Below are 20,060 nucleotides of genomic sequence, written 5' to 3'. Positions count from 1 at the left end.
TTATGTCAGAGGAGAAGTGACAGGATTTGGGAGAGGACATCCATTTACTCCACAAGTAATTGGGACACATCCACCTGTCTGTCCAGGCGTCACTTTATCCAGACGCGGCAGCTGTCACAGAATTTGGGATCAGAGAGGGGATACAGAGACCCACCGCCGGAGATTCTTCACAGCCCCCACCATCTCTATGCACTCTTCCCTGGGATAATAGGACACAGTGCGCCCTCCGTCATTATCTCCCATGTGAGGGGAACCGAAACTCTACATAGATATCATGAGAGGTGAACCCTAAAGACCACATTTCTTCCAATGTCACGTTAGATAACCATATCCCAGTATTTCACAGTCCCCCCCATTTTCATGCACCCATGGTATCTCCCGTCTGCACCCTATGAGAAGAGGAATGCTGGGTGGAAGATATATGCAGCTTGTCCTATTGGCTTCCACTCAGGGTCCGTCCGGTGTTATTATTAGTGGCAGCATATTACGTAGCGCTGTACATTGAGGGATCTTGGTACAAATTACTACAATATAAAGTAAAGATGGCTCTGACCATATGAGCTAGCACTCTAACAACGGGGAACAATGGATTGTATTACTTTTTGTATTGTTACATATTTTGTTTTAGAATGCTTAGATATCTTCAGATTTTATTCTGTTGTTATATTACTTTTATATGTCCTTACTTTCACTTTTCTACGCTAGTTTACATGAAGGCGGTTTATCAGGGCAAATATATTATTTACTTACTGCATAACAGTTTCCATATATGAACAGAAATAACCTTTCCTTTGTCATCATTCTTTTTGATATTTTTATTTAGTTACATAGTTAGTAAGGTTGAAAAATAATACACAGGTCCATGTGTTAAACCTTCCAGGAATTCTAATAGCCAGAAGACAACAAAACCCCCAGTTTCTTCTAGGCCGCAAATATGACAGTCGGATAGATTCTGTCTCCCCCGTATTGTCCTCTACTAATTACAGCTACATTTATTGTAAGAAAGGCTCCAATCTATACTTACATTCTGAATTTGTCATCCCTCCCTCAAGTGGTAAGGAATCCACAGTGTAACCGCCCTTACAGTAAAGAATCCTTCCGGGTGCTCACAGTGAAACCATTTTTCTTCCATTCACAACTGATGACCCCTTGGGGTTTATTTGTCAAGGATCAGTTTTTCAAAACCGCCGATATTCAGCGATTTTTTTTCTCCATGGTTTAAAACAGGAGGTTTATTAAATGCAAAACGAGGAGGTTTCCAACCCAGCACCTCAGGTTTCAGGTTTTGCATTTAATAATTTTGTTATTTTAATCAATGAGAAAAATCGCTGTAAATCTATGATTGTGAACAAACGATTCTTGATAAGTAAACCCCTTTGTCTGGTCCTTGGTACAAATAGTTTGTTAGACAAATCTTTGTATTGACCTCGGATATATTTATAGATATTAATCAGGTCACCTCTAAGACGCTTTTATCCACAGCAAACACACCGGATCTGATTCCTCTGTTGAATTGTTGTGTATAATCTGCACAAGTTCTCTGCGCATTCCCAGAACTGGACCATTCGCCCCAGAACGCAGCAACATTCAATTCATCTTCAAGCGCACAGGACACTTACTACCGGCCTACAATATCAGGGTCCAAATGGGGAGGGCACTGGGTGTGTGCACGAAGTTAATGTACAGTAAGGAGGTGCCAAGCTAGAGCGCACGCAGCAGTGTCGGATTTAAGCTTTGAGCATCTCTCAGGTCAGGTGTAAGTGGTGATTACCAGTGATGACGGCTGTGTATACAGCTAGAACATGTGTCTGTAATCAGGAGCAACTGTAACAATGTATTTTATGTACAGTAGACATTAATAACATCCTAATAAATGTATTTAATAGCAAAAAAAACAGAAAATAAACCCATTTTTTTGGATTGTTAATGTTTTGTCATTAATGACTGTCTTATTAACAGGTGACACTAATCGAATAGTTTTATATTTTCTTTATGTTCCTTTGTGAGTTTATGTTGCACATATGTATTAGATGTATCCTGCAGTGTATTCTCTATTAGATTAGAACGGACCTAGACCCATGTTCATTACCCCACGTATCTTCACATCCTCTCCTGGCTGAATACACACGTTCGTATACCCAATGCAGGAGCGGTTTTTAAATAACCGTACGTTGGTAATGAATCAGGCCCGTCTTGTTTTTTCCCCCCTCTCCTTATAATTTAAACCTTCCATTCCCTCACTGAGTTTAGTGAGACCACTATCACTTATTTAGAAGCACATTGTCAGTGTCTGCTATATCAGAGTTCACTGAATGAAGTTACAGGAGGGCTCAGTGTAAAGGAAGAGGGGGGTACGTTAGTAATTATCAGCAGCGGTAAAACATCCGGCCCTATTTCTACTTTTTAGTTCTGGCAACAGAAAACCCATGAAAATGAAAAGTGAGAGTGAGGAGATATTACCTAATAATAAATAAGTCACCAATAAATGTATTTCTGTAAATCACTGTGCATAGAGAACTTTAATTATCTGCCTATTTATATTAATATTCATGAAGTCAGCCATTGTGCTCGGAGTGTGGGCAGATAAAACAGTGCCCCCTAGTGGTGGCATTATCATCAAAAATAACAGAATGCTTTCTTGGCCATACAGAACAATAACCTTAGTGGGACAAGACACAAGAATAGATGCCGTTTCCGCGATCAGTAATCTCCCAGCGCATAGCGCTGCCACTCTGAACACAGCGTGTGATGCCCCAGGCAGAAATCCCCTGAAATACGGATCATCCTGCTCAGCGATCATTTCCCCATTTGGTAATTAAATGTTTTGTCTATTAAGTGTCTCCATTTACTTATAGATCCTTATGTTCTTCTTCCACTTCCCACCTTAACCTCACTTTCCTATATTTCCTACCTGTGCCGAATTCATTGGTGTAGATTGGTACGATCCAGGCCACACAGCAGATTGTAATCTCACCATCTTTAGACATTTTATAACACAGGTCACTTGTTCTGAAACTCATTGTTTCCTATGTGCTTTGTTATTCAAGCAATTTAATTGTGCAATGAATTTCGGGCAATTAACAGAGTTTAATGGGATGAGCAAATAGTTGTTCATTCAGGAGGTATTAGCTTATATTGGGCAAGAAATTATAATTAAAATAGAGAACACAGGAAGCTTGTTTTCCCTCCAGGCTATTAATCAAATCAGATTAATCAAATCTGCATATATATATATATATATATATATATATATATATATATATCTATATCCAGTACGTATCAATTAGTAACCCAGAGATTTCGTCAGTGTATTACTCTGGTCGCCTGTAATTAAGGTGGGTGCAGACTCTGTTACTACAGGTACGGGGTGATTCAGAAGTTGTTATTATAAACCCTGCCCCTATCTATTACGGTGCCATTAATCCTGGGGGTAAATGTATCAAGCTGAGAGTCTTCCGGCGGGTTTGAAAAGTGGAGATGTTGCCTATAGCAACCAATCAGAGTCTAGCTATCATTTTGTAGAATGTACTAAATAAATGATAGATAGAATCTGATTGGCTTTTCAAACCCGCCGGAAAACTCTCAGCTTGATACATTTACCCCCTGGTCTCCAGCTTAGTTCACTGCTGGGATCTCCAGCTGAGAAGTTCTATACCCAGCTGTCAGTACGTAGGTGATAAATAGACTTTAGAAATTCTGGGAGTTGTAGTTCCACAACAGGTGGAGAGCCTGATATACACTGTGCAGACATACATTATATGTTATATATATATATATATATATATATACATACATACACTATGTCATACAGCACATAGGTACGACTTCAGATTACAGACATGGTTATAAGATAATAACATTGCGAGGAGCAGTCACAGGTTGTTGTATGTCCCTTAGCGTCACTTACCTGTGTCTCCGGCAGCGACTCCTCTCCCGGCTGTCAGATCTGCACTTGTGCTTGTAGCCTCCTCTCTATCTTACCCCATCCCCTACAGCTTCCCCCCCTTTCCTTCCTGCCCTGCAGCCCCCACCCAGATCTGGGCTGATTTCCTCTGTTGAATGGAATAGGATGTTTTCCCATGTCTGCCCAGTGGCTGTGCTGACAGAGGGGCCTGGGCGGAGGTATATAGCGATATAGCGTTATGTTATGGTATATGTAACCCCCCCCCCCCCCGCCCCCCTGTAGAGGAGCTGACGCTGAGTTAGGGGAAGTGGGAATGAAGCAGGAATCTGCTGACAGGTGAAATTCTCTCCCACAGAACATTCTCTGTATAAGAACATGTTGTCTCTGTCGTCATGTGAGCCCTCTGTACAAGGGGTCGCCCAGGGCAGGTTCTAGGGGGGCATATAGTGTTTTTTTAACCCTGTCAACACACATTAAATATTAAAAAACATACAGAGAGATTAATTGGCTACTGATAAAAATGTGTCCTAGTGTGTGAGTGTGAGAGAAGTCTGTGTGTATGTGTGAGTGGGAGTCTGTGTGTGTGTGTGAATCTGTGTGTATGTAAGAGCATACTTACCAACTTTCTGTTGGTGAAATCCGGGAGCCTGCAGAGGAGGTGGGCGTAACGGGGGGGCGGGGCTCCAAGTGGCGTCATTTTGGACCTGCCCCCATGACGTGATGACGCAAAATGCGTCATTTGACAGCGGGGGGCGGGGCCAAACGCCGCGATTCACCGGGAATCGCGGCGTTTGGGACTTAATTCTGCCCACTTCAATAGGAAGTGGGCAGAATTATCCAGATGCGGGGGATTGCCACACTCGCCCGGGAGCCCGGGAGACTCTCGCAGAATGCGGGAGTCTCCCGGATATTTCGGGAGAGTTGGCAAGTCTGTGTAAGAGTGTGCGTCTGTGTGTATGTGTATGAGTATGTGTGTGTGTGTGTGTGTGTGTATCTGTGTGGTCAGGAACATAGACTGTAAGCTCCATTAGAGCAGGGTCTGATGTGAGTGACTCAATATTCTCTGTACAGCGATTGTACAAAGTTGGCGCCATACAAATAACTTGTTATAGTAAGATTTCATTTCAGGATGAATTTTTTAATTTTTGTTCCCAATACAACATAATAGGATATTCACAAACATGTTGGTTGGATATAATTAGAGCAAAACATCAGGAGAAACATCATTTTTTGTACAACAATAATAATTATTATCTTTTATTTATAAGGTGCCACAAAGGGTCCGCAGCCCCGTACATGACATATACAGAACCCAGTGATCCATGACACATAAAGAACAACATACAAGGACCAGACATTCTGAATGAATAAATATACAGGTACCACAGTAATGTAGATCAGATTATATGAGGGACAGTGAGAGTGATTGTAGTAATCAGCGGGAAGTAGTACTGAGCTCAGGACAACACGGCTAAGGAGGCAGAATAGAGGTTTAGAGGGTGATGGGATATTAGAAGGAGAACACGAGTAACTGGGACCCTGCTCCTGAGACCTCACATCCTAAAGGAAAGGGGGAGACACAAATAGGGTGGTACCGACTGGGGGTGAAAGGAGGAGACTGATAGACCTGTATAAAGAAATGACTCTTATGGGCACACTTGAAGCCTTGGAGAGCAGAGACTAACCTGATGGAGCGTGGGAGATGGTTCCACAGCTGAGGAGGTGGGAGTGGGAAGAGGTGATCAGTGAGGTAGTGAGGCGGGGGTCATTGGCAGAGCGGAGGGGGCAGCGAGGGGTGTAGGTAGAGATGAGGTTGGAGATGTAATACTACTTCTTAAAAAATAACATTTAAAAATGTGTAAAATTGGAAGATAAAGATATCTTGGAGTGAAAGGTTTGATGAAATATTGTTTTTGGGAGCACGTGTGATGTATATTGATAAACATTGAATAGAATTCTAAAAAAAATATTAATATAAGTATTCAGAGTGTTCTTTTGTTTGTTTTAAGAACACATCGGGTACAGGCGTGAAAATTAAAAGACTAAATCGTTTTCCGTTCTCCTGGGCGCGGCCTGAGGACAAACGTCTGTGGACGTATGCGGGAGATTCCCTCCGCTATTTCATGATGTCTCTGACTGTTTTGCGTTTTTCATTAATAGTATCACTATTTAATCTATATCTATATATATCTATATCACTTCTTAATGATAAATCTACATTTGTTTTACATTCATAATTTTATGTCAGAAAATAACTATATTTACTTAAATGATGAATTATGTTTAATGCTATCGATCTCCTTTTCAAAAGCTCTCTGGTTGGGAAACAAAAATGTCTGTCAGACAGAGTGAGTACACAGGCTCACATCTCTAAGCATGTCATGTGATAGTAGAGGGGGGAGGAGGAGGCACAGACAGAGCTCAGAGGGGTGTTCCAAAGCTTCTCTGGTCACTACATCATGTGCCCTGTGACTGTGGTTGCCATGGTAGTCCATCATCATAAATCATTAAAAGCAGCATGAATACAAGAAAGAACCCCAAAAAAACAACAAGGGGAATGGTAAATACCAACATCTCATGGGATTGCTGCTTTAACATTTTTGATCATTTCCTCAGTAGTCTGCCAATGACCCCCGCCTCACTACCTCACTCAGCCAATAATTGCCGCCTCTCCTCCGCTCTCATCACCTCTTCCCACTCCAGAATCCAGGACTTTTCCCGGGCAGCCCCCCTTCACTGGAATGACCTCCCTCGTTCCATCCGTCTCTCTCCTACTCTGTGCTCCTTCAAACGTGCACTGAAAACTCACCTCTTCCGTAAAGCCTACCAACCATCCACTTAACCCCTCACCTCCTCCACTCGCTCTCCCGTCTCTCTTCTGGCTCCCCTTGTGCCTGTTCTGTCTAACCTCCCTTAGGATGTAAGCTCACATGAGCAGGGCCGTCTTCCCTCCTGTCTCCTCACCTGTTCTTCTACTCCATGCTTATTGTATCAGCCTGTGTGGAGCTTCTGAAGTATTGGTATTTTTGTTTATTGCTCTGTACCGTTTCATCCTGTATAGTCCACTGTTTGTACTGTGTACGGCGCTACGGATACCTTGTGGCGCCTAACAAATAAAAGATAATAATAATAATAGTCTAGAAATGATGGGTGTAAATTCTTGGTGTATATCTCACCCTGAAAATTTGCCCAAATATTATTTTATCTTATGTAATATAAGAGTATTTAGATATTGTTGACATTACCTCCAACTGTTCACTTAGGGCCTGATTTACAGTTGATAAAAGGAAGTTGCTCTATCAGTGTATAAGTCATGGTGCTGGCAGGTTCTTGTGAGTGTCTCTTTTCTAGATAACCCTGTTACTTATACTGTACATTAATGGAGCAACTTCCATTATATGTATCACTGTCTGTGGGAGTGCTGGTCTTTGTAGTGCTTTTTTTGGAGGTGTCTGGGGTACCCCTGGTAAGTTAGCTCTCAATTTAATACATGATCCAACATAGGGACTCTCATTACTGAGAGTTAGCAGCGCCCATTAGCAGCAGCAATATGGGCTTCTCATTTATTGTCTGCAACTGAGTTTCCTGCATGTTATGTACTAATAGACAGGAGTTTTATTTTGTCTTGTTCCTGGCTTCCCTCAGTGTGCTGGGGATATTAGTTGTGTTACGTGCATGTGCGGTAAGATGCAGGGAGAGCAGATATTGGCGCTTTTGTAGTAAATAATGAATCTGTAAAACGTTCCACCACACCATACGTTCTTTTGAACAAATCTTTGTATCCAATTTGTGGATGAATGTGTCCAATGTCTTTCTATAGAATGGACCTGATTCATTAAGGCACGAAAAACAAATGTATTGTGTGTTTTTTTTACAATGCAATAATTTGCAGCATACGCGCGTCCGTGTTACTACTTGCTTATCCGGCACTTGCGCTCTGCAGGCAGACACCACACCCTGCTGGATACGTACAATACATGAAGCACCAGCAGAACACAAGGAACAATATATTACATTTCCTTCCATAAAATACATTTATTAGGATCTATTAATGTCTACTGTACATAAAATAAATTGTTACAGTTGCTGCAGCTTGCAGACACATGTTCTAGCTGTACACACAGCCGTCATCTCTAGAAATTGTCGCACCAGACCTGTAGCCGTTGCCAGTGATACAACAGACAAACACATGGAGATACCCGGACCTGGAATCGGGCGCTGCTGCGTGCTTCGAGCTTGGCACGCCCTTACTGTACATTGACTACGTGTATACGCTCAGTACTCTTCTGCCCATGAAATCGTAGGTTGTAGTAAGGGTTCTTTACGCTCAAGGATGAATTGCATACACTTCTCTGGCGTTTAGGTGTGTGCAGAGCAAGTTAATGCAGAATACGCCATGTATCCACAGTTGTATTCCGTGATGAGTCAGTCCCCATAATATTAGTGCATAACATAAAATAAAAAACACAATCAGTGTTTATAAAAATACAAAATAAATTTGTGCCTGTAACAATTACACCACTGACTGTGAGACAAAAAGAGAATCCCACCAAACGTGGGAGAATAAATAGTCACTTTCAGAGTATTAGGGGTATAATTACTAAACTGTGGGTTTAAAAAAAGTAAAGATGTTGCCTATAGCAACCAATCAGATTCAAGCTGTCATTCTGTAGATTGTCCTAAATAAATGATAACTAGAATCTGATTGGTTGCTATAGGCAACAGCTCCACTTTTTCAAACCCACAGTTTAGTAAATATACCCTTTAATCTCTAAAACCTCAGAGAAAATACAAAACACAACCTAGGATACTCCCCCATTAACATGGGGCAAAATGTATCCAGCTTCAATTTGCTCCTGGTCATTATCTCGCTAGTGGCGACATGTATAAGCCGGAAATTATGTGCAGGATGTGAGTCTAAAGCATTGAAGCCCCATAATTGCCAGTCTGAGGCTGTGTTCAATCTTCCACATTACATAGGTCAGGATTGCCCCAGGAGCTGACAATCTAGGTACGTTACATAGAAACAGAGAATTTGATGCCAATATAGAACATTTCTGTGTGTTTGGCAGTGATTACACTGATACGTGGAGGAGAACAGGACACACTGTAAACACTGACAGATTATGAGTAATCAGTGGTGCTTAGTAAAGCTGATAATGTCATCTTCAAGTATATAAAAACAACATTAATACAATGTATAAGTTATTTCACTTCCTTTCATTATAATCATTTCCTCTGGAGGTCAGATCACTGTGGCCGGAGGACATGCTGGTAAATCAGCGTTATTAATGCAGAAGGTTTGTAGTGTATGTGGCAGACAGAGCACTCTGTGGTTATAGAACTACAAGTCCCATAATGCTCCATCAGTATTGGCCTTATGCTGACAGGCCATGCTGGGACTTGTAGTCCCATCTTGCCAATATGTGCTTAAGATAACCATCCATACTTCCAGTATGAAATATATCATCCACCCATTTCTTTTCAATAACCATTAAACCTGCTGATCACTTTGACTTCTCTGTCTTACAGACACACGGACCAGGCAGTCACCCCCCTCTCATTGCCGACCATCAAGGAAGGAGGTACCAGTAATAACCAGTAAGGAGAGGGAAGAAATAAAAGCAATAAATACAAAGGTAATAATGTATCTTGCAAAATATACTTGATGTGTGATGTATGATGTGTGATATATGATGTATGATGTGTGATGTATGATGTGTGATATATGATGTATGATGTGTGATGTATGATATATGATATATGATGTGTGATGTATGATGTGTGATATATGATGTATGATGTGTGATGTATGTGTGATGTGTGATGTATGTGTGATGTGTGATGTATGATGTGTGATATATGATGTATGATGTGTGATATATGATGTATGATATATGATGTGTGATGTATGATGTGTGATATATGATGTATGATATATGATGTGTGATGTATGATATGTGATGTGTGATGTATGATGTGTGATATATGATGTATGATGTGTGATATATGATGTATGATGTGTGATGTATGATATATGATGTGTGATGTATGATGTGTGATATATGATGTATGATGTGTGATGTGTGATGTATGATGCATGATGTGTGATATATGATGTATGATGTGTGATGTGTGATATATGATGTATGATGTGTGATATATGATGTATGATATATGATGTATGATATATGATGTGTGATGTATGATGTGTGATGTATGATGTGTGATGTGTGATGTATGATGTGTGATATATGATGTATGATGTGTGATGTATGATGTGTGATGTATGATGTATGATGTGTGATGTATGATGTGTGATGTATGATGTGTGATGTGTGATATATGATGTATGATATATGATGTATGATGTGTGATATATGATGTATGATGTGTGATGTATGATATATGATGTATGATGTGTGATGTATGATGTGTGATATGTGATGTATGATGTGTGATATATGATGTGTGATATATGATGTATGATGTGTGATATATGATGTGTGATGTATGATGTGTGATATATGATGTGTGATATATGATGTGTGATATGTGATGTATGATGTGTGATATATGATGTGTGATATATGATGTATGATGTGTGATGTATGATGTGTGATATATGATGTATGATATATGATGTGTAATATATGATGTATGATATGTGATGTATGATGTGTGATATATGATGTATGATGTGTGATGTATGATGTGTGATGTATGATGTATGATGTGTGATATATGATGTATGATGTGTGATATATGATGTATGATGTGTGATATATGATGTATGATATATGATATATGATGTATGATATATGATGTATGATGTGTGATATATGATGTATGATATATGATGTGTGATGTATGATGTGTGATGTATGATGTGTGATGTGTAATATATGATGTGTGATATATGATGTATGATGTGTGATATATGATGTATGATATATGATATATGATGTATGATATATGATGTATGATGTGTGATATATGATGTATGATATATGATGTATGATGTGTGATGTATGATGTGTGATGTGTAATATATGATGTATGATATATGATGTGTGATATATGATGTATGATATGTGATGTATGATGTGTGATATATGATGTGTGATATATGATGTGTGATATGTGATGTATGATGTGTGATATGTGATGTATGATATATGATGTATGATATGTGATATATGATGTGTGATATGATATATGATGTGTGATGTATGATGTGTGATGTGTGATATATGATGTGTGATATATGATGTGTGATAGAACGGTGAATTCAGTGGTCGCACGGTCATTTAACATGTACACATTACACCCACCCACACTACACTGTGTCACTTGTGAAACTCACAAGGAAATTTCAAAGGTATAGCACCCACTAGGGACTAAAACTAGGGTCTGACACCCCACCCAGCAGGTCTCCCAGTTTGGCAGCCGTGCAGGAAGGAAGTTTGGGCTGTGCGGGGAGAGATAGACACAATTTTCAGGCTGAATGTCCTGGCACCTACTACTTAACCCTTTCCCAGTCCAGCTAGCTTGTCAGACGCCTCTCAGTTTAACCCCTGGTCACATGATACTGAGACAACAGAGCGCACAGATCATTTGACCACAGGTTACTCTGAGACAATAGAGCGCACCGAGGATCCCTGGTCACATGATCCTCTGTGCGCTCTATAGTCTCAGTATAACCGCTGGTCACATGATCCTCTGTGCTCTCTATAGCCTCAGTATAACCGCTGGTCACATGATCCTCTGTGCACTCTATTGTCTCAGTATAACCCCTGATCACATGATCCTCTGTGCACTCTAGTCTCAGTATAACTGCTGATCACATGATCCTCTGTGCACTCTATTGTCTCAGTATAACCCCTGGTCACATGATCCTCTGTGCACTCTATTGTCTCAGTATATCCCCTGATCACATGATCCTCTGTGCGCTCTATAGTCTCAGTATAACCGCTGATCACATGATCCTCTGTGCACTCTAGTCTCAGTATAACCCCTGATCACATGATCCTCTGTGCGCTCTATAGTCTCAGTATAACCCCTGATCACATGATCCTCTGTGCGCTCTATAGTCTCAGTATAACCCCTGATCACATGATCCTCTGTGCGCTCTATAGTCTCAGTATAACCCCTGATCACATGATCCTCTGTGCGCTCTATAGTCTCAGTATAACCCCTGATCACATGATCCTCTGTGCACTCTATAGTCTCAGTATAACCCCTGATCACATGATCCTGTGTGCTCTATAGTCTCAGTATAACCCCTGATCACATGATCCTCTGTGCACTCTATAGTCTCAGTATAACCGCTGATCACATGATCCTCTGTGCACTCTATTGTCTCAGTATAACCCCTGGTCACATGATCCTCTGTGCACTATATTGTCTCAGTATAACCCCTGATCACATGATCCTCTGTGCGCTCTATAGTCTCAGTATAACCGCTGATCACATGATCCTCTGTGCACTCTAGTCTCAGTATAACCCCTGATCACATGATCCTCTGTGCACTCTATAGTCTCAGTATAACCCCTGAACACATGATCCTCTGTGTGCTCTATAGTCTCAGTATAACCCCTGATCACATGATCCTCTGTGCACTCTATAGTCTCAGTATAACCCCTGATCACATGAACCTCTGTGCACTCTATAGTCTCAGTATAACCCCTGATCACATGAACCTCTGTGTGCTCTATAGTCTCAGTATAACCCCTGGTCACATGATCCTCTGTGCACTCTATTGTCTCAGTATAACCCCTGATCACATGATCCTCTGTGCACTCTATAGTCTCAGTATAACCCCAGAACGACGGCCTGGAGGCCTCCGCTACGCAGGATGAGAGATCCGGGTTTAGTCAGCAGGTTTCTCATTCTCCTTCTGGCTGAGTGTTGGGGCTCTGGCTGGTTTCATCTGAACCTGAAGTCACTCCCAGCTCGTCACAAACACACAGAACCTGATAATCCTGCGTTAGATGACTGAGTCTGTCTGACGCAGGGTGTGATCCACATATAAACACCTGTCATTCTACGACGCCTGCCCGTCATCTACTGCTGACATCTCCTGTCATTACAGATGCAATATATCACAGTACAGGTGTAATATATATATAATATATATATAATATAGTAACACTGACCGTGCCTGCAATGACAGGTTCAGGTACAGGTGTAGTATACCACTGACAACATCTGTCATATTACAGGGGCAATATATGATAGTGTAGGTGTACCAGACCACTGATGGCGTGTTACACCTGTACTATGTACAATAAGGAAGGCAAGTCAGATGTTTGGTTATATTGGGACAGGTAAATAAGAAGTAATAATACCTCTGTATAGGTCATTGGTACGACCTCATCTAGAATACTGTGTTCAGTTCTGGAGGCCATATCTCCAGAAGGATATAAATACATTACAGACTACAAAGAAGGAGAATTAACATGGTGCATGGCCTACAGCACAAAACTTACCCGGAGAGACTAAAAGATCTTAATATGTATAGTTTGGAGCAGAGAAGGGAACGGGGGAACATGATAGAAACTTTCAGATACATTAAAGGTTATAACAAGGTGCAGGAGGGGAACATTCTACAAAGGAAGAGAAGTATTAGAACACGAGGACATGTACTGACACTGGGGGAAGAGAAGTATTAGAACACGAGGACATGTACGGACACTGGGGGGAAGAGAAGTATTAGAACACGAGGACATGTACTGACACTGGGGGGAAGAGAAGTATTAGAACACGAGGACATGTACTGACACTGGGGGGAAGAGAAGTATTAGAACACGAGGACATGTACTGACACTGGGGGGGGAAGAGAAGTATTAGAACACGAGGACATGTACTGACACTGGGGGGGAAGAGAAGTATTAGAACCCGAGGACATGTACTGACACTGGGGGGAAGAGAAGTATTAGAACCCGAGGACATGTACTGACACTGGGGGGAAGAGAAGTATTAGAACACGAGGACATGTACTGACACTGGGGGGGAAGAGAACTATTAGAACACGAGGACATGTACTGACACTGGGGGGAAGAGAAGTATTAGAACACGAGGACATGTACTGACACTCGGGGGAAGAGAAGTATTAGAACATGAGGACATGTACTGACACTCAGGGGAAGAGAACTATTAGAACACGAGGACATGCACTGACACTGGGGGGAAGAGAAGTATTAGAACACGAGGACATGTACTGACACTGGGGGGAAGAGAACTATTAGAACACGAGGACATGTACTGACACTGGAGGGAAGAGAAGTATTAGAACACGAGGACATGCACTGACACTGGGGGGGAAGAGAAGTATTAGAACATGAGGACATGTACTGACACTGAAGGGAAGAGAAGTATTAGAATACGAGGACATGTACTGACACTGAGGGGAAGAGAAGTATTAGAACACGAGGACATGTACTGACCCTGGGGGGAAGAGAAGTATTAGAACACGAAGACATGTACTGACACTGGGGGGGAAGAGAAGTACTAGAACACGAGGACATGTACGGACACTGGGGGGAAGAGAAGTATTAGAACACGAGGACATGCACTGACACTGGGGGAAGAGAAGTATTAGAACACGAGGACATGTACTGACACTGGGGGAAGAGAAGTATTAGAACACGAGGACATGTACTGACACTGGGGGGAAGAGAAGTATTAGAACACGAGGACATGTACTGACACTGGGGGGAAGAGAAGTATTAGAACACGAGGACATGTACTGACACTGAAGGGAAGAGAAGTATTAGAACACAAGGACATGTACTGACACTGGGGGGAAGAGAAGTATTAGAACACAAGGACATGTACTGACACTGGGGGGGGAAGAGAAGTATTAGAACACGAGGACATGTACTGACACTGGGGGGGAAGAGAAGTATTAGAACCCGAGGACATGTACTGACACTGGGGGGAAGAGAAGTATTAGAACACGAGGACATGTACTGACACTGAAGGGAAGAGAAGTATTAGAATACAAGGACATGTACTGACACTCAGGGGAAGAGAAGTATTAGAACATAAGGACATGTACTGACACTCAGGGGAAGAGAACTATTAGAACACGAGGACATGCACTGACACTGGGGGGAAGAGAAGTATTAGAACACGAGGACATGTACTGACACTCAGGGGAAGAGAAGTATTAGAACACGAGGACATGTACTGACACTGGGGGGAAGAGAAGTATTAGAACACGAGGACATGCACTGACACTGGGGGGGAAGAGAAGTATTAGAACACGAGGACATGCACTGACACTGGGGGGAAGAGAAGTATTAGAACACGAGGACATGTACTGACACTGGGGGGAAGAGAAGTACTAGAACACGAGGACATGTACTGACACTGGAGGGAAGAGAAGTAGTAGAACACGAGGACATGTACTGACACTGGGGGGAAGAGAAGTATTAGAACACGAGGACATGTACTGACACTGGGGGGAAGAGAAGTATTAGAACACGAGGACATGTACTGACACTGGGGGGAAGAGAAGTACTAGAACACGAGGACATGTACTGACACTGGAGGGAAGAGAAGTAGTAGAACACGAGGACATGTACTGACACTGGGGGGAAGTAGGTTCAGAGGAAATGTAAGGGAATGTGAATGACATAAGGATATCCTTACAAAGATTAAAGGATCAAATATGGTTTGAGGTTACCATGGGTAAATAAAACAATGGTCAGACTAGATGGGCCAAGTAGTTCTTATCTGCCATCAAATTCTATGTTTCTCCAGTCATATTACAGGTATAATATAACACTACTTACATCACCTCTTATATTACAGGGGCAATATATCACAGTATAGGTGTAATGTAGCACTAATGATATCTCCAATTATATTACAGGTATATACCATTACATGATATACCAATATTGCTATCCCCTGTCATACTACAGATTTAATATACCGCTACTAACATGGCCTATCATATTACAGGTGCAATATATAATAGTACATGTGTAATATCCCACTGCTGACATTGGCTGTCATGTTACAGGTGCAATATATATTATATTTCAAGTGCAATATACCACTTTTAACATTGCCTGATGTATTAGAGGTGTAATAACCCACTACCAACATCACCTGTTACATTATAACAACAATATAATACAACTGACATCGCTGTCATTTCAGAGAGCATTGATTGATCTCTAAGTAAAGTGCTCACAGAACACAATACGGAACCCCACACATTTCTGATTTATTTCTCACAGAGACCAAATCCCCTGTATTCAGCTATCAGAATAACACAACATAACACTCCCGCATGGTGGGAGCATAAAGGTACCTACAGTGTATCTACTAACTGACCCATCACTTCACATGTAGGATACATATATAACATACACCTCCATTTACCTAGATTAGATTAGATGAGGAGACGCGGTCTCTACAGTAATGACATCATTGATGTGGATGAAGCTGATTTTGCACAAGGAATGTATTGCTGCTGAATGCACGGTGGGTTCTCCAATGCTCCCAGTTTGATAATTTAACCCTATAATTGTTTTGTTTTGCTCCATATGAAAATCTCTAACTGCAGTTGCCAGTTACAGATACAAAATGATAATTCATCTTTTAAAATCTAAAGTACCATTGGGAGCCAAACCGCAGGAACCGTGATAGAATTGCAGCTTATCAAAGACTTTATTCATGGTGAGAAAGTCACAGTAACATCATTTGTACAACACAGCACTTCTCTAAGAGACTCGGACAGAGCACAAATCATTTCTTTTCCTATTGATGTGTTTCTCACAAGCATTCATTCGATGATTATTCATGTGTCATTTATATATTATTACTCATATATTATTATACTTTATTATTATATATGATCACGCATATATTATTATTACATATTACTACAAATATATTATTACACTTTATCATTACACATTATTATATTACACATATATTATTATTATTATTATATATTACTAGACATATAGTATTATACGTTATCATTACACATATATTATTACACATTATTACACATATATTATTATTATATATTACTAGACATATAGTATTACACATTATCATTACACATATATTATTACACTTTATTATTACACATTATTGTTATGCACATATTATTAACATATAATATTACACATATATTATTACACTTTGCGGTTTCCCTTTTCACATGCAGCTTCAGTGGAATCTGGTTTTATATCACCGGGGACATTTATAGAAACTGGAGCAGAGGAAAAGAGAGTTTTGTCTTTAGAAAACATATAGATATTTACATTCACGTTGTAATTAGCATTAGAAAACTGATTAGTTGCTACGGGCTACAGCATCTTATTTTCTTTGCACCAGCTTTTATATGACAGTTCAGTTATTTTCTAACAAAGATCCTGATTCAGAGAGTAACACAAGTGTAAGCGTAACCTGTGACTGAGGAAGTTGCATACAAGTGTATGTGTATGTAAGCCGTGTTCAGAGATGTATCTAGGTGTGACTGAGCGGTAGACAACAGACACACCCCACCGACACACCTCTCAGACCCCCCCCCCTCACACACCTCTTAGACACACCCACTCCAGACACACCCTCCTCAGACACACCCCTCAGACACAGACACACCCCCTCAGATGCACCCCTCGGATGAACGCAATTGCTATGAAGCATCATTTAACCACATCCCAGTGAGTCCGGACGCAGCTGCTCAAACACCCCCTTACTGCACAAAGTCGCAAGTCTGAATAGCCGCAGTTCCGTACGTTAACTTTCTCAGGATGCGCAGCGTAAAAAAAAACGCAAAGATCTCTGCGCAAAGAGCGAACGTCTCACTCTGAATCAGGCCCAAAGTGCATAACCGCCAATCAGACATTTGCTCTCATTCTATAACTTGCACTAGAGCCATGAAAGCTCTTTGCTGATTGGGTGCTGTGAGTCACAAGCTTCTGAAACTTTTACTGTCATTAGGTTTTCATATAAAATAGTTTCATTTAGATTTTCTTTTCTATTCATTAAGTTAAATCTGATTTAAAATTCCACAGCCCCAGCTCAGAATTTGCACAGAGACACCGGGGCTTTTAGCTTCACCACTGACTATTATATAGTCACAGGTCCTGACCATCGTAGTTTCATGTTCCTCAATGTATAGGAAATAACGATGGATATTCCCCAGTAAGTTGCGTGCTGTGTCTATATCCTCTCTCACGCATTATGCAGAACACTCCTTGTCCACATATCTAATACAGTGTTTGTGCAGGATCCTGGGACAGGTCGATACTAACAGCAGAATTACACTGAAACGACCCCCACCCCCTAGTAACATCTATACAATACAGATATAATTCTAATGACATACAGATATCATTCTAGTGACCACTATACACTGCAGAGAGCATTCTAGTGACCTCTATACAATACATAGTGTTGTAGTGCCTCTGTACACTATAGAGAGCAATTTAGTGACCTGTATACAACACAGAGGGCATTCTAGTGACCGCTATATACTACAAAGAGCATTCTAGTGATCTCTATACAATACAGAGAGCATTCTGCAGACTTCTATACAATATAGAGAGCATTCTAGTGCCATCTATACACTATATAGGGCATTGCACCTCTGTACAATACATAGAGTGCCGCAATACCATACAAAGAGCATTTTATTGACTCTATAGACTACAAAGAGCATTGTAGTGACCTCTATACAATAAAGAGCATTCTAGTGATCTCTGTACAATATAGAGAGCATTCTATTGACTTCTATACCGCTGAGAGCATTCTAGTGACCTCTATATGATACAGATAGCATTCTAGTGACTTATATAAAATACAGAGAGCGTTCTAGTGACTTCAATACAATATAGATAGCATTCTAGTGACATTTATATACTACAGAGAGCATTGTAGTGACCTCTATACAATAAAGAGCATTCTAGTGATCTCTATACAATACAGAGAGTATTCTAGTGACTTATGTACAATAATGCTGAGAGCATTCTAGTGACCTTTATATGATACAGGTAGCATTCTAGTGACTGATATAAAATACAGAGTGTTCTAGTGCCCTGTTTACACTAGAAAACATTCTAGTGATCTTTATACCATATAGAGAGCTTTCTATTGACTGATATACAACACAGAGAGCATTTTAGTGACCTCTACACACTACAGAGAGAGCATTCTAGTGATGAATGTATAATACAATGAGCATTCTAGTGGCAGTTATACAATCCAGACATGTTCTGGTGACCAACCTGTCTTACTGTAATTGCATTTGCTCTAATAATTTTCTTCACGCTGTAGATGGACAGTTCTTATCATTGACTCATAGGTTATAGCCGTTCATGTGGGGTAGCTGCTCGGTGAGAATGGACGGAACTTCCAGAATTCTACTCTGGATCCCAGGAAATTTCTTTGCTGTTTAGGACAAGATCACATTTTTCACTATAGAATATGACTTATTTTTACTGCATTGTATAGATAAGATCAGTAAGAGCTTTGTTCCAATGCAGCAGCCAGTCTCGTTCCTGCTAAAAGGCCCCGAAACCTCCTTCCTGAATGTAGCCCTTGTGGCGGTTTCTGTATAATAATGACCTCATTGTAAGACCAGTTTCATTTCTCAGAATTCTCTTCCGGATCTCAGTCTGACCTTTTATAGAGTAACACGGATCTGATGATCCATAAAACATCCCAATATATGGCTCTGAGTCCCTCATTCCAACATGTCGGCCGCTCGTTCTTCATTAACTTTATCTTCACAACTGCAAACTACACAATAGGTTTAGTTTCACCATGTGTTTCACACGTGTCGTTTCCAGGCTGTTTATCTCCATGTATGAGGCTCAGTGTCTCCGTATACCATGTGACATTTCCAGGCTGTTTATCTCCATGTATGAGGCTCACAGTCTCCGTATTCCATGTGTCATTTCCAGGCTGTTTGGCTGAACATGGCGCTAGCCCTGGAATCCTATGGGGAGAGCACTGTGATAGAGGGATCTATGGACCAGTCACAGCATCTTACCTGCTCTCCCGTCCGGTCACTATCGCACAGGTGGACACTTTGGGATACTGACCAAATAGAAGATAGGAGACAGGCACTCTTGTGTGTTCGCAGAGACAGCAGCTTGTTGTGACGGCTGTTCCTGCAGAA

At 40.9% G+C, this 20,060-nt stretch overlaps 1 protein-coding gene and 1 long non-coding RNA gene across 3 annotated transcripts in view; one reads left to right on the top strand and one right to left on the bottom strand.

Annotated features, from left to right (window-relative positions):
• Nucleotides 1–4,006, bottom strand: part of LOC142099905 (hyaluronidase-2-like) — a 16,780-nt gene extending 12,774 nt beyond the window's left edge. The window contains exon 1 of one of the 2 annotated variants that reach the window (XM_075183859.1): nucleotides 3,908–4,006. The gene's annotated coding sequence lies outside the window, so the exon portion shown is untranslated. The remainder of the gene's footprint in view (nucleotides 1–3,907) is intronic. The other variant, XM_075183861.1, reaches the window with a different exon arrangement.
• On the top strand, nucleotides 2,675–20,060 carry LOC142099906 (uncharacterized). Its single transcript, XR_012678630.1, has 3 exons — nucleotides 2,675–2,811; nucleotides 9,437–9,543; nucleotides 19,214–20,060. It is a non-coding gene; the product is annotated as an uncharacterized LOC142099906 (long non-coding RNA).

The sequence above is a fragment of the Mixophyes fleayi genome, chromosome 8 (assembly GCF_038048845.1).
Source record: "Mixophyes fleayi isolate aMixFle1 chromosome 8, aMixFle1.hap1, whole genome shotgun sequence".
Taxonomy (NCBI): domain Eukaryota; kingdom Metazoa; phylum Chordata; class Amphibia; order Anura; family Limnodynastidae; genus Mixophyes; species Mixophyes fleayi.
Note: the sequence above shows the minus strand (reverse complement) of the source record. Positions and strands in the feature narration are given on the sequence as shown.